This window comes from Phyllopteryx taeniolatus, chromosome 20 (genome assembly GCF_024500385.1).
Source record: "Phyllopteryx taeniolatus isolate TA_2022b chromosome 20, UOR_Ptae_1.2, whole genome shotgun sequence".
Classification (NCBI taxonomy): domain Eukaryota; kingdom Metazoa; phylum Chordata; class Actinopteri; order Syngnathiformes; family Syngnathidae; genus Phyllopteryx; species Phyllopteryx taeniolatus.
Genome location: NC_084521.1, coordinates 4,826,923 through 4,843,720, shown reverse-complemented (window position 1 = coordinate 4,843,720; position 16,798 = coordinate 4,826,923). Strand labels below are relative to the sequence as shown.

Genomic DNA, 16,798 nt, shown 5'->3' with positions numbered 1-16,798 from the left:
TGTCCATGCCAACTTCTTCGGTTGGGAATCAATATTAATGTGTCCGTCCATTTTCTACAGCTTATCTTCAAGGCTTCTTAATTGAACTTTTTCTGCTTTAATTCAATAACTACTATTACAGTTTATTATATTGTCTCTGATGGCTTTGTTCCTGTTTTTTAAATCTCCTTGTCATCAGAATCTCCTTGTGTGATAATTTACTGTAAAGTAGTTTGCGCCACACATGCCCCCCCCCCCCCCCCCCGCGTTTTTTTTTCAGTTTTTTGTTTCCGCCTTCATCATTGCAGCTGAGCTCTTGCCCCGCGAGGGATGATAAGCCCTTACTCACAGGATATTCCGAATTCCTTGACAGATTGTTTTTGCCAGCGTCCCCTCTGTCCTCTGCAGTTTATTTGTTCAAACAAGGCCGTTTTGAAGAGAGAGAGGAAAATATGATGGCAGTAGTTTTCTTCACTTTTTTTTGTCTGGTTGTTGCTACACAGCCACTTACAGAACCACACAGAGTAGACAAAAAAGCCTCACCACCATGCATATTCATGCCCATGAATACACACAAACTCCCTCACGCTGTGAAAGCAAGCTTGGCTCTTGCAAAAAGCGTGCTGTCCTGGACTGGAGTTGTTGATTGCCAGCCAAGCAGGACGCTAACAAAGTGATACGCGGGAGGCCCAAGGTTTTTTTTTGTTTTTTTGTTTTTTTTTCTTCTTCCTATGGCAGCTGAACAGTACACACACACACAAAGGCCTTTTCATATCTCCCTTTCTTTGCCCGTCCTTTTGTCTTTTCACTTTCTCTGACTTGGCTGCCGTCGGACAGTTGATTCCATTCCTGCGTAAGAAAAGGAAATGATGTGCTTAATTGGATTATTGGGGGTTTTCTTCAAATGAGTGCTCACCCACCCACACAGCCACGCAACTCTGAATTTTCATCTGAAGCCTCTTAACAGCGTTTACCCGCCTTTGCCTTTGTACAGCACCCATAATAAATAAGCTAGTGCGCCATGTTATAAGATGAGTTTGAAATGATGCTAAACGGTTTTGGTATATTTATCATTTAAACTATTAATATCGGAACTTTTTTAGGGGGGGCGTCCATTAGTCACGGTTTTTCGTTATGTTATTATATTATTATGTGCCCCTGCGAATATTAGGTACATAGGAACTGAACTCATTTGTAAATCATCTTCCGTTTTAGAAAAGTTGCCAATTGTATTTTTTTTCTCAAATATGCCATTGTCTGACAAACGATCGGCATCACCCCTCTGTTACTGTTCTGAGGCTGTCTACGAATGTGGAAAATTGTGGCTTTGTTCTGCAAATCTGTGTCTATGCCCTTATACGGAACAGCGACAGGGCAAAAAAGGTGGAAAAATGCCAGGTTTTAAAGGCAAATTAAAAGAAGCTTCGGTTTACGACAAAGTTCTCTTCCTATGGCGGCGATAAATTCTGAATTTGTACATAAGTCAGAACACGCTGGTTTGTAACATAAATTGAAGAACGTCAATTATGGTGGTGAATGGGCTTGTATTCTTACACTATGTTGGCACGCTACCTGACCAGTATGTGGCAGCTAACTAGTTGGCAGTTAGCTAGCAAGCAGCGAGACCCTCACATAGCAGTCTGCATTGTCACCCATTACCGTCAAACAGGACAAACGGAACATTGTCCTTTCAGAAAAGGTGTGGAAAAAATCCAAACGGAAAAGGCTGAAATTACGTCTACTAAGGCTGGCTGACAGGTCACGCCGTATGACAATGGCAGTTCAAAACTCCAAAATGTTACTTTTGGTCCCATTTCTCACCCCTTCCTTATTTTGGTCAAACTCCAGATTGCACAAGAAGACGTATTCTTTTGCTGCTGTACGTTGACAGAGAACCCCCTGTACAGTCTATTCATAGTCATTGTAGTAAATGTAATCCTATCTTAAAAGATGGAAATATCTTGCATACTTGTGGTCATGGCCTACAGTTTCTTACACTGAGACATCGTAAAACAATGAAGCCGATATGTGGTTTTGGAGCAGGTGTAGCAACTTGGCTCAGGTTAAATGACCGCAAAGGTATCCTAAACTCTAGCTGGCATCGCAGGAATTTGCACCTGTTCTAAAGACCTGGTTTTTTTTTGTCTTTCTTCCCTGAGACTTTAATCAAAACCTCTCGTACAGTATCTACTTTTTTTTACTCTCAGAAAATGAATGGTGTTTCTACATTTTCATTGGATGCCACTGACACACGCCAAATGATGTTTGTCTGTGTGAGTGCTCTGTGGCCTTCGTCCTTGCGGTAAGTCTGGCGCGTTGGCAGGCGTCGCCGCTTGTCAGTGGCTTCTCTGGTCGACTGAGCGTGTCCAATCTGTGGCGGAGGCAGGTCGTCGGTTGTAATCAATCCAAGTGTCCGGTCAGGAGAGGATGTATTCATTCCAGCATACATTTATTTATTCAAGTCACTTGTAGTGATCAAAAAGACGTGGCGAGCAAAATCAGTGTAAAAGATGTTGCCAGTTGAATATTGGCCGAGGTCTTTGTGGTGCGACCTTTTGGCTCAGCCAACGCAACCATCTACTTTGCCTTCACGCTCTTTAATAGCTCGTCTGTTTCTTTGCCTTTGCATGAATGTTCTTAGATCTGGCGCTTTAAAAGGTGGCCAAAATCCTAAAATGCTATTCCATGTTAGCGCTCATTTGGCTTGGCTTCTTCGTCTTCTTTGCTGATTGCACTTAGTTTGGAAATCACGGTGGTTGTGTGGCCATCAGGACTGTTTATTAACCAGCGCTTTTTTGCTGTGATGGATAATCCTGCTACTAAGTCAACGTGTAGCAGTCTGATCTTTTCCTTGTCTTTGCCTCATTGAGCTGCCAATAGAAAAATATAAAGCCTCTGAGGAGGTAAATGACTGGCTTCTGTACCTGACTGACGCAAATCCTTATTCCACTCCGCAACGGGCTGCTGGCGGTGCGCTTTGTGGGATTATTTTGAACATTGATGTGTACTTGAGCCCTTCCTTCCCAGGAGAAGCTTTTCACCTTCTCACCCGAACGGGATTAAGCCGAGTCGGACTTCCAGAAACCCGGAATTCTGTGAAGGTGGATGGAAGACAGGCAGCAGCTGGAGGTTACAACAACAATTACCGCTCTTTCAACTGAGTCGAGAATTTGAAAATGGAAACAAACACTTGTGGCATAGATTGTTTGGCTACCCGGGAGACTGACCGGAGTCTTTGCTGCTATTTAAATTATTTTCTCAATGCATTGTTTGCTAGTGTTGATTGGTGTCCTGATATCTCATGTTGTTGTTTATCTTCCCCATCTTTCCACTCTCACTTACAGCTTGCGCTTCTCTTATCCGATGAGCACATGAAAGGCACTAGCTTGTTTTGTAAATTCTACAAAAGTGACAGGTGGAATTTGGCTCAATTGCAGTGCAAGCGCTCCCTCAATGCGTTCCTGGACGACACCTCCCCCCATCCTGATCCCCATATGTGACTTACAGTTGTCTTTCATCTTCTCGCCGGACTCGGTGAGAGTGATGTGTTTCTCACTGGCCTATGTACCACATCTCATTGGTTTACAGCATCGGTTCCCATCCATTTTAGCGTGAACCCCAAGGCGGTCGTGTATCATTTGTCAACCTGTGAATGAGCAGATCAGGGACAAGGATGGGTTTCTCATGTTATCAGTTCTCAGCTTCTCTCCTTGCCGGTTAAAAGGGCCTAATCCTGTTTTAAAGATCACTCTCTCTGGGTGGTCTGTCACAAGTGCAGAAGTGTACGAATTTTGACATTGTAGTGAACCCCCGTTTATCCCGCGGGATACGTTCCAGACCCTCCCTTGATAAGTGAAAATCTGGGTTATAGAGCAACCATAAGAAAACACTTTTAAAGTTTTTAAAACATTCTCTTTTTATTTTTTTATTTTTTTTATTTTTATTTTTTTATATAAAGTATTCTTACTCGCTCCCACAGTATTCCAAATAAGAGGCAACATTTGTTTGCTTCAAGCTGTTTACTTTTCACTCCCAGTTGAAAGTTACTGTAAAACTGAAACATAAAACCAAAGTGAATTAATCATTGTTTATTCAAACAAAATTTTCAATTCAATTCTAACATAAAATGTGAAACACCATAGCTGGGCTAATGGAAATTAGCATAAATGTTATAGTATTTATTCTGTAAAACCTCAAAGAACTTCTACAACCCAAGTCCAATGAAGTTGGGACGTTATGTTAAACAAAAATAAAAGCAAAAATACAATGATTTGCAAATCATGTTCAACCTATATTTCATTGAATACACTACAAAGACAAGATATTTAATGTTCAAACTGGTAAACTTTATTGTTTTTAGCAAATTATCATTAACTTGAAATTTTATGGCTGCAACACGTTCCAAAAAAGCTGGGACAGGTGGCAAAAAAGACTGAGAATGTTGAGGAATGCTCATCAAACACCTGTTTGGAACATCCCACAGCTGAACAGGCTAATTGGGAACAGGTGGGTGCCATGATTGGGTATAAAAGGAGCTTCCCTGAATTGCTCAGTCATTCACAAGCAAAGATGGGGCGAGGTTCACCTCTTTGTGAACAAGTGTGTGAGAAAATAGTCGAACAGTTTAAGGACAATGTTCCTCAACGTGCAATTGCAAGGAATGTAGGGATTTCATCATCTGCGGTCCATAATATCATCAAAAGGTTCAGAGAGTCTGGAGAAATCACTGCATGGAAGCGGCAAGGCCCAAAACCAACATGTGATGCCCGTGACCTTCGATCCCTCAGGTGGCACTGCATCAAAAACCGACATCGATGTGAAAAGGATATCACTACATGGGCTTAGGAACACTTCAGGAAAGCAATGTCAGTAAATACAGTTCGGCGCTACATCCCTAAGTGCAACTTGAAACTCTACTATGCAAAGCAAAAGCCATTTATCAACAACACCCAGAAACGCCGCCGGCTTCTCTGGGCCCGAGCTCATCTAAGATGGACTGATGCAAAGTAGGAAAGTGTTCTGTGGTCTGACGAGTCCACATTTCAAGTTGTTTTTGGAAATTGTGGACGTCGTGTACTCCGGGCCAAAGAGGAAAAGAACCATCCGGACTGTTATGGACGCAAAGTTCAAAAGCCAGCATCTGTGATGGTATGGGGCTGTGTTAGTGCCAATGGCGTGGGTAACTTACACATCTGTGAAGGCACCATTAGTGCTGAAAGGTACATACAGGTTTTGAAGAAACATATGCTGCAATCCAAGCAACGTCTTTTTCATGGACGCCGCTGCTTATTTCAGCAAGACAATGCCAAACCACATTCTGCACGTGTTACAACAGCGTGGCTTCTTAGTAAAAGAGTGCGGGTACTAGACTGGCCTGCCTGCAGTCCAGACCTGTCTCCCATTGAAAATGTGTGGCGCATTATGAAGCCTAAAATACGACAACGGAGAACCCGGACTGTTGAACAGCTGAAGCTGTACATCAAGCAAGAATGGGAAAGAATTCCACCTACAAAGCAAAACAATTAGTGTCCTCAGTTCCCAAACGTTTATTGAATGTTGTTAAAAGAAAAGGTGATGTAACACAGTGACCTGTCTCAGCTTTTTTGGAACGTGTTGCAGCCATAAAATTCCAAGTTAATGATTATTTGCTAAACACAATCAAATGTATGAGTTTGAACATTAAATATCTTGCCTTTGTGGTGTACTCAATTAAAGATAGTTTGAACATGATTTGCAAATCATTGTATTCTGTTTTTATTTGTTTAACGCAACGTCCCAACTTCATTGGAATTGAGGTTGTATAACGCATACGGAGCACCACCACACTAAGAGAGCAAACCACAGTATTCACAGCCATGCATGCAGATGGCAGTGAGAATGTGAGGATATGACCCCTCAGACATTTTAGTGGCCCTAATGCCCCCTACTGTCCCTACAAAGGTAGCCAAACATCTGTGGTAAAGCAGAGAAGTAATCTTCATTAGTTGGAATTCACATTGGCGCGCGCTATGTCTAATATTATGACTAACAAATGTCAGAATTTCCAATTCCGAATTAATCAGAAACCCTCCCCCGAAGCGCTGATACTCTCAACTTTGGGGTTACAAGGTTCCAACTTTTAGCACATCGTAATGTGGTACAACTCTCACTCCCCAGCCACGGTCCTCAAGAGGACCTGTTAGCGCTTTGTTTTACTAAACATAAAACAAAGTTGTATATTAAAGCAACCGCATAACCTTGCATTAGGAAATTCTGCTAGCTGAATGCTAATACACAATCCATAACGCCATAGACGGGCTTACAAATAGCACTGATGTTGCTGTGTTATAACCCAATAAGCAATGGACATTTGAACACAAATGGTATCAATACTTGTAGACATACAATATTACAATATTCACATGCTTTTTCTTTGTCCTTTGCAAAAAATGACTAATATTACTGCAGCTTACTGAGTTAATTGTGAAACTCTTCCTCATTTGTGTCTCTATTTCTGTACTGGACTGCCTCCTGGTGGCCAAAGCACTCACACCAGAATGAGCACGCCGGCTGGAACGGATTAATGGCTTTTCCATTCATTTCAATGGGGGAAGCTGATTGGTGACAAGCGTGGTCACGGAACAAATTAAACTCGTAAGTCAAGGCACTGTACTGCACAAAACCCATAAAAAAACAATCGCTTCAAAAGCTGCGATATAGCGGGGCGCGAAGGATTATCTGTGATGTAGCCGGGGAACACTGCAGTCCTCTCTCTGGATGCGGATGTTGAGAAAATCAAGCAAATGTGAGCTCTGTTTTCGACAACTGTGTGTTAAGTATTTCTGGCAGCTTGTCTCCACTGATGGTTGTTGTTATTTGGGGAAGATCTGGATGTACATTTTGGGTCCAGTAACATCCAGTTATATTCTACGCTCCTCCTGAATGAGAAAAGTGTTTGCACCTGTTGCTCATTCCCCCAGCCAAAGAGAGTATGTTCTTATTGATGCCTCATCCTCTTGTTTGTCCTGCTTTAGGAAATCTAAAAGAATGTTGCAGGTTTGTTTTTTTTCTGAACTTTTGCTGAACCCATTACATTTCGGGACAGAGCAGCTTATCTTTTTTGTATTAAATTTGGCAGATGTACACACTCGTTGGAGAGAGTGACCGAGTGGAGGCCAAAGGATAAAACCATTACATGCAAGACAAACAGACTATAGTTCCGTTAAGGATTCTGCTATTCTCATTTAGGGAAAACTGGACTTGTGAATAAAACACAGGGTATAAGTCCTTGGCTTAGATTATGTATGATTTTATTAATGTAAAAGCAGTTTAATGAACACTTAAAAGTGTCATTTGCAGGGTTGTTTTATTTAAATCAAAACTAATTAAGAGAGCGCTTATTTAAATGTGTTTTCAAGTAAAAGTAACACTAATAATTCCATTATTAACATATAGTAGCGTGGGCCAGGCATTGCCGGGTAATCATGTTTGAAATTAGAATAACAGTATATTAACAAACCTTTCTGTGGATTTTTTGTAATACAAAGCATTCTGCGATTTTAGTTTAGTCGTGTGATTTAAAAAAAAAAAAAAAATATAATAATAATAATCTCAATGAAAAAAAACACTGCATTTGATAATACTGGCTGTAAATGTGAAAGCCTTCCATTACTCTTTTCAAAACTCTTGCAGTTCAGTAAGATTACTGGGATGTCTGGTATGAATAGCTCTCTTAAGGTCATGCCATAGTATTGCAATCAGGGTGAGGTCAGGACTTTATACCTGTATATAAACTTGTACAAAGCTGGAAAAGGTTCCAAAAGTATCTCTAAAAGTCTTGATATTAATCAGTCCACGGTTAGACAAATTTGTCTATAAATGGAGAAAGTTCAGCACTGTTGCCTCTCTTCCAATGAGTGTAGAATGCTCAATGAGGTAAAAAAGAACCCTAGAATGTCAGCTGAAGATGAAAGAAATCCTTGGCACATGCCAACATCTCTGTTGCCAAATCTACTACGTGTAAAACAGTAAAAAAAAAAATGGGCTTCAAGGGAGAACACCAAGGTGTTGCTGTCCAAAAAAAAAAAAAAACTGCTGCGTTTGAAATTTGCTAAAGAGCAGTTGGACGTTCCAAAGCACTACTGCCAAAATATTCTGTGCACAGGTAAAACCAAAGTTGAATTATTTGGGAGGACCACACAATGCCTTGTGCGGAGGAAAAACGCCACAGCACACCAACAACAAAACCTTATCCCAACTGTGAAGCACGGTGGATGGAGCGTCATGGTGTCTAGTGTTGGCAAGCTCACATAAACACAGTGACAGGGAATGTCAATACAAACTGCGACAAACACGTGTCACTTTCTTAACAGACCTGTAAATCCTATCACCATTACCTGCCGATTGATCTCAGCTCCTTGTTAATGACCTCATTATAGGCTAGCGTATTCGCTTTTTTGTCTGTTAGCCGCTCTACAGTGGAAGTGTGCGCCTTGTTGATGTTGATTGTAGTGACTAGACACCAATTTTTTAAGTGTAAAGTGCTGTGATGTTTGATTCCGTGTTCACCGAATACCCAAATTGCTTTCGGGATCCAAAAGGTATCTACGCAAGTCTGACAAGCGGCGACTCATTCAAGTCCCTGCTCAGCCCCCCCCCAAAAAATCAGGAAACTGAATGAAAAACAGTATAACGCTATACTGTATCTCCACAGTTCATACTACATTGTTCTCAATCTTTGCACATTTTCAGTAATTATCTTCAAACATGTCTAATGTATGTAGAAACCTCACTGAATGTATTTTATTTTAAAATCAACCCCATTTTGGGTTGCCTTTATAGGTACTGTTTTGACACATGGTGCAATAATATGCAAGGCACAGCGGGACATATTTTCCTTGTTTTCACTCAGTCTTATTTCCTTGACGCCGGTGGCCCCGCTCTGCCTACTGTATTCATGTCTCCCGTCTGTCTTGCCTTTCCTGTCTTTTACACTTGTTCCATTCATGATTAACTGTGCGTGTCCACTCCTGGTCTCCCGCTGCATCCCACTTTGTGCCTATACCTCAGCTGTGTTTGGCTGGCACAAAGTCGACATGACACCGATGAAGCCCACGACATTGTCAGGGGTTCTGGGTACCAACACGACTTCTTTACGTTGAGTAAAACCCATCTTTTAAGCCTCTTTTAGTCAGCGATCCCGCAAAACAGCCACATCAGAGCCGTAATAGCAGATCTGGAATTCCTCATCGTGTAACCAGGAACCACAGGTGGTACATGCTGTCCCACAACAGGAGCGTCATATGTTAAACTTCACACCTCAGTCTCGCCTTTCTGCTATTCTAATTCACCCTCATCCATCTGGACTGTGATGCTACCTCAGAAGCCAAGAAATTTGTGGGTTGACTTCAAACCTCAATGGTGTATTGGTGCCCACAGCAACATAGAGAAAAATGAAAACGGCCAGTTATTGCTTTCAACAAAGCAGAGCGGGAGAAGTGAGTGTTAGGTGTTAAACTTCACACAAGGAGTTGAACCGATTAATCGACAAGTCGACTTTACTACTCCACATCGACGTTTAAAACTTGAAGTCGACTAATTGCTGATCACGTGATTTTGGGACATTGTCTTCTAATTGACAAATTTACAGAGGGCTCTCGAGTCTCGACTCACCTGTCCTCTGCCGTTGCCGGACTATTACTTTCTGTGGAGCAGCGAAACGTCCGGTCAACAGGGCAACACAGCTACAAGGGTCAGAGAGTTTGAAATTAAACTGTTTGTGGAGGAGAATAGCAGTTAGCTTCGCTAGCTTCCACTATTCTGATTGCCGCTAGTCTTCAAATATTCATACCAGCAGGACTGGAGGTGAGGAACAAGGCCAGCGGTGCTAAGTGCAGCTACATCTTCAACGCCAAAATGTTATGTCCAATAATGCACAGACAAAAACTGTCATTAACGAGAACTTTATTCATATCACAACACGCACCAACCAAGATCACGACACTTGTTTCGCTTTACGACACTGTCGCTACCATGCTCACTAGCAAAATATGCAAGTCTATCCTCAAATATACGAAATATGTCTTTACTTGAAACTGGACCGTGGTGCAAAAAAAGGTTGGGGATTGCTGTATCGGTGCTGACAAAATATCCACAATGTCATCGATTAATCGACTTTGACTCGACTTGACTTGGACTAGTCGAGTACAAAAAATCTTTCGTCGTTCAACCCCAACTTCACACCTTGGTCCTGGCATTGCAGAATACCCTTACACGGACTGTGTCCAGCCACTGTCCAGGCTTACTGTACTTCAGTAGCCGGCAAACGTTCGGGTTGACTTCGACCCCCCCCCCCCCATTTGGTGTGTTTGCTTTTTTATACATAGCGGAAAGGCTGCGTGATAAAATTTGCCTTATGACAACGTTGGTGTAAACCATTAGTTTTCCATTCCAGAAGCTGCTTGCCACCCCCCATCTTAAAATGCCGCCGTCTAACCCGAAGCAGACGCCGTTCCGCCGCTATGACGCTCCCATTGATGTCATTGAATCCAAGAGAATAGGCCTAGTGAAGCGAGTACTACCCCCCCGACCGCAGACACCGGCCTCTCTCTGCACCTGCAGGCCTGGCGGAGGTCATCCACTTGATGGTAGCGTTGGTCAACCCAATCGGAACTGATTACTCTGCTTCCAATCAAGCACTCAATCATAACTTGAGTCCATTTTTTACTCAGCCATTCTTACAGTGTAAAGGAATGTTTAAGCCCGATAGCCAGTCCCTATGCCTATCCTTTTCTGGTATTTTTGTGGGTCTGGTCACCGTTTCTGTCCTCGTGGATTTATGATGTTTACAGATGTGCTCAGCTTCTGGAAAAACAGTCCAGATCTCCCCAGCCCTCCAGCGGGGGCAGCCATCTTTAATCCAGTAAAGAGTGTAGGGATTTGGCGGCCTCCCCGGCCCCCGCCTGAAGGCGCTTTGGAAACCTCTCGGCCGTGAGAATGGGACGGTGGGGGGTTGGAGGTGTGGGCAGGGGATGTGTGGAGCCCATGCAGGGGGGAAGGGTGGGGGTGGCCGGCCCCCCTCCATCCTCTTTTGTGAATTTACTTAATCTAATTTGAGTGCCCCACAACACCACGTCTCCCAGTCTCTTCCTTGCCCGTTGCACCCCACCGCCGCCGCCCCCTCCCCAAATTTCAAACATCAGAACAAGCTGGACTAACTTTCACGCATTAGTGGCGAAAATGGGATTTGTTTGGTTTAATCCAATATCCTCATAGGAGTCACAGTAGTAAGTGGAAGCACCACCTGAAAAAGTGACGCTAAAAAACGAAGCCGATACAATCATCAAGCGTATAAATGGGTTTTATATAGTCGGAGATTCCCCCCCCCCTGCCCCCCAAATTGGGCGCATCCTCTAGGGGGTGCACGAGATGTAATAGCGGCACGGTTATAATAATTACACACGTTTATATTTTTTTCCCCACCCACAAGATAAAGTATGTGCATGTTGAATTCATTCATTCACCATTAAATAAATAAAAATGCCAATAATATACAATTTAGAAGGTAATGAAATTTATAAATTGCGCATTAGATAAATGAACCCGTGCATGGATTAAATTAATACTCAATTTATTCAATAGTTTCACTATAGGTAAAAATGGAATCGATTAAAGGTCAGTTTAATCAAAGCAACTAAATGGTGAAACTATGTATTAAATAAATTCAATCTAATATGAGATTATATATTGAAATTTAGTTAATTAAAGGATTTGATTATTTCACATTTAAATAAAGTAATGATTTACTTTATATTTAAAATAATTAACTATGTAATTATATTTTTAATTCCCATTTTGTCATGTGTTTCAATCATGTGGATTAGCTGTGGAAAAAATATATATGTAATTAAATAGGTTCAACATACAGTAATTATTAGGTTGTAATTCCAAATTCTATTCATTAGGAAAATTAAATGTTCACATTTAATTTGATGCATTATTTAATTATTTCACAGTGAAATTAATTGATCCATTTTATTTAATTGGCACTTTGTGACGTTTTTATCATGTTTATTAGCTATGAACAGGCTATTTATTTATCTATTGCAGTATTATTCAATTGGTCCAATATCAGTATTAAATTATACATTACTTCTAAATTGAATTAATTGGAACAATTTCAATGAGACATCTTGATTAATTCCTAATTTAATTATTTCAAATTTCAATTAGTTCATAATTTAATTATCTATTGAATAGTTTTTTTCCCCCCCCCCATGTGTATTGATCATGTATATTGGTTATCAACAGGCTTTGGATGTTAATGGGGGTGCTTGCCTTAAAAGGGACGCTTTAAAGCGACGTGTCAACGTGTTGGAGGTCATTTGTATTTCACAAAGGCCTTGTAATGCTGCCCATGGGATGCAAATGGTGCGCTGCTAACAAGTCGCCCCTCCCTCATCCCTGCCACCCTTTTGCCGTTTCACACCTCTGATTAACTCACCGTGATGCCGTCCGATATCGAGCGGGTATTAACTTATTAGGGCCGCCGCCTTTGAAGTCGCTCCCGGGCATCATCGGGGTCTCGTAATCCCTTTTTAATGGCTCTGTGAGTGGTTCAACAAAATCATTAATTTGACAGCCTTTCCCACCTAAAGCACTTTCTTTTGTGCATGAATGAGTGGGAAATTGGCTGATTGATTTCGGAAACTAGTCATTGTTAACCAGCGGTGAGTTCTCTGCTGGCCTAAACCCTATCAGAAGCACTGACCTACATTTGCAACCCAAATTCTAATATGAGTTCCATGAAATTGTATACATTTATTCACAACAGTCTATTCTCTTCATTTAGGAGCATTTCTCTTGGCTGCAGTGCTTCTAGTACGTGTTTGTGGACGTTCGATTTTTTTTTTGTCCAATCAGATTTCAGCCATCATATGTCGCCATGTCACTCTAATCTGCCCATGGCCTTCGAAATCGGTAGTGCTGGCCAATGTACCCTAAAGTCCCTGTAAAGTGAAAATGAATTTGAGAAACCACAGAAAAGAGTTTAGTTAACAACCCTGCCAAATTTGAAAGATCAAAAAACTCCACAACTTCATAAAATGAAGCTTCAGTTTGTGAAAAATCTATTTGTTGTCTCCGCTCTCAAATGCATTATACATTTTATATATATATATATTATATATATATATATATTATATATATATAAATATATATATATATAATATATATATATATATATATATATATATATATATGCATGTCCATTGAATGGATGTTATTTCGCCTATAGCATCTTTTATTTTGCCCTTCACATGTAGCCCGCCAGTTAGCTCGTAAGCTAACCCGAGCGCCTCTTGGCAAGCCTGACCTCCTTGCTTTGGAATTAAAACAAAGACACCGAGCTGTTTGATCAATTGTGGCATCAAGGGAAGATGCATTTTCAGGGCGTAGACACAGCTAGCTAGCTAACTGCACGCTGTAGTGGTGGAAATGGGCCTACATATAGTAATATTGACTAAGTAACAGAACTGAAATGGTGAAAAACAGTTTAACGCTATATCTGCACAATCCTGTACGATACACAGTATCGCTCAGTCTTTGGATCGACTTGCTCTCAGTCATACTTCAAAATCCATTTTCAAGTCTGACTTTTATGAAAACACGAGACATTGTGAGGTTTCTTTTTTTATATATATAGTATTGATAGTTTCTGTAGTTGAAATGTGATAGTGGTAGCATTAAGAGGTGGATTAAGTTGGGTAACTGAAGGCCCAAGTACCGAATGCACGGCCCGCCACTGTTGTCAACGCTCCACGCCGACTAGATGCGTTATCAATCCGCTTCCTCTTTCCTCTTCTTCCTCCAGCTTTGTAATGTTAGTGTCTCCCCCCCCCCCCACCCCACCCTCCACCCCTCCTTCTTTAACTGGAGGCAATAAGGTGGTGAGGGCAAGGAATGCGGCCATGGAACTGTAAGGATTTATCGCACGGAGGCGTGAGGGCGGCCGCTGCGCTGCAGCTTCACTGTCTGCAGATCTAACAGTTTAGTGCCAGCAGCATTCCCACCGTGGGGGCAATGCGTTGTTTTACGGCTTTGCAGTTTGATTAGGCAAGACTGCAAACTAAGGGGGCTGTTGACGCTGGATTTTTTTTTTTATTATTTTATTATTTTTTTTTTTTAACTTTTCCCCCCCAACTGATTTCACACCAACCATTGTTTCGAGGCCTAACATGTATGTACTTTTAATAAATACACACAGAACCCCACAACATTCCACAGTTTGCGACGTTATTCCCCAATCAATGCATCATCATCTTTGAATGTTGTCTTTGAAAATGTAGAGCGTAATCATTTTTGATAGGATTGTTGTTTACTAACGCACCAGCTTTTGGATAGTGATGATGTTTTTGATAGCGTGGTGGTTTCTGAAACCAGTTGCGTCTGCGTTTGTGATAGCGTTGTTGTTTTTAAAACCAATTGCATTGATGTTTTTGATCGCAGCCGTTTTTGAAAGCGCTAGCGTTGTCCTTTAATAATAATAAGAATAATATTAATAATAATAATAATATAAGAATAATAATACTAATAATGTTATCATTGGCATCTACACTAAAGATTGTCTATGTGTCATCTGTTTGTGAATCCTTTCAAAAAGTCAGCTTTTGGTTTTTATGTAAGCGTACTATTTTCTTTCTTAAAAAATCTTAAATGTGATTTTCCCAAATGAAGGCCTTAGTTGTGATAAAAAAATGACAATCAATAAATCTGCCGTTCAAAAGTTTTAAAACTGTCACAATTTGTCGAACCGTACAGTAAATGAAAAAGGCATACATATTAAGTATGAAATATATAGTACATTGTGGTTCTTGTGGTCACATTTATCGAACGCCAGGGCTAAAATTTAGTCAAAGGGGCCTTAAAATATCTTAAATCAGTCTCCCTCAAACAATATCATTATTTAATGTTTGTCGCAATATTTATGAACTATATGCCACCATTCATCTCCATCTTCTTCCTCTACTTTAGCTTCTGACACGCAACACACACACACACACACGTTTTACTCTCCCCTCCCATTTAGTCTCTTTCCACTCGTCTCACTCTCCCTCTCAGGTTACCAGTACCAGCAGGGCTTTTCTTGCTTCCCAAATTGTGTGTGTGTGTGTTCTTGTCCTTGTCCCTGCCTCCTGGTTCGCGAGGAGCCACCCAGCAGCCGGCCTGTGATTGGGCCACCCGAGCACGGGTGGGAGGTGGCGGGGCGGGATGGGGGCTCTCTCGCCACGGCAGCGGGTGTGCTGACTGCTCCGGGACGTGTTTCAACAGATGGTCGAGGTTGGAGGGTGTCATCACATCGGAGAGGGGATTAGAGGAGAGAGGTTGTCTTCCAGGAGCTGTGTGGTCCTCCCTATTCCTGCCTCCTCACCGCCATCAAGTCCTCTATGAGCGCAGGGAACACTCGCAGGATTCCTTTTGCTGCGCGCTGCCCTGTCAGGTACGTTTCCAAACATTCCCCTTCGTTAAAGTCTGGACGTCAGGAGTTGAGATTCATAGCGGTGCTGTGTTAGGACTTCAGTTTCCACCCCTTCCAAGTCCAGCTGACAGGAATTCCCTCTGTCGCAAATTCCTACGTCTCAAGGGATTAGTAGGCAGCACATTCCATTAATGTCATTCCCCCCCCCCCCCCCCCAATTGCCTGAAAGTAGCTCAGGGTATTTGGAGACTCTTGTGTGACAATGTTGTAGACTGTCTGCGCAGTAAGTATCCTAAATTTCCCTATCATGTCTTGGTTTCGGAACATTTTTGGCAGGTCCCGAAATAGGAAAATGAAAAATGTCCACGTTCCATTAACTCCCTTTCATAAATCTAATTCCGAGTGCACCTCTGGCACACCGGCTTTTTGGCCAGAAGAGGACACGCTCATCATCGCAATAACTTGGAGGGACCTGTAGAGACTCTGAATGTGTTTCCTTGCTTCTTCATTTTATCGGATGCTGGACTTTCTCCCGGGATTGATAAAATGTCTTTCTGTGTGTCTTCTGAAAATTTTACCTTGGGGGTACGTGGTGGCAAGGGGGATACTGGCACCTCACTTTGACGCTGTGTGTAACTTTAACTCAAGCGAGAAGGGAAGCGGGAATAAGATGTATAGTATTTATATCCCGCGACAGGGGCTGTGTGCGCGTGAGAGATTGCGCAGCTGTAAAAAGGCGCATGGGACGCCGTGCGGGTGAAAGCCGCTGTTGTGCAAGCCGGTGTTGACCCTGGTAAACCAGCCGTTAGCTGCGCTTCCTGCCTGCTACTTGAAGTACTTAATCCCCGGTAGGCTGTGATCATTTGCGGCTTTTAAGACTGAAAAATGTGGCTGAACGATCTGATCTGAGTATGAAAACCGTGAGACATTTGGGTTGTGTTCTCTGTTACTTCGGCTTGCCGTTCTCTCTGGCATGTAATCGTCGGCTCGAAAGTTGCCCAGTAAAAAAAAAAAAAAAAAACAGCGTGACGAAACTCAAATATTCCAATCTACAAGGCAGTTTGCTGGGTTACATACCTTCATTATTCTATATTATGATATCACGACCAGCTGTCACGTCATGAAAAGCTTGTCAAATGTACTTATGTGTTTACACGTCAACCAAAGTGAACTGAACCGCTTCAGAGTTCAAATGCAAAGTGAGACTGCTTGAAAAAGGTTGTCTTCATCCACTAAATGGACACAGTTAGTTTAAAACCAAACCTGACAAGTGTAAACAGTCTGTAAGTGGTCTCGGTCCACTTATGTTCTGCGCGTCATGGTTCAGTTGAAAGTGTTCACACTTGGGCAAACGGACATACTGTA

The 16,798-nt window shown here is 41.9% G+C and overlaps 1 protein-coding gene across 5 annotated transcripts in view; it reads left to right on the top strand.

Moving 5' to 3' along the window:
• The window catches only part of sulf1 (sulfatase 1), a 68,586-nt gene that overhangs the window by 14,612 nt on the left and 37,176 nt on the right, over window positions 1-16,798 (top strand). For 4 of the 5 annotated variants that reach the window (XM_061757414.1, XM_061757416.1, XM_061757418.1 and 1 more), the window contains exon 2: window positions 15,286-15,454. The gene's annotated coding sequence lies outside the window, so the exon portion shown is untranslated. Of the gene's footprint in view, window positions 1-6,594; window positions 6,613-15,285; window positions 15,455-16,798 lie in introns of those variants that run through there. The other variant, XM_061757415.1, reaches the window with a different exon arrangement.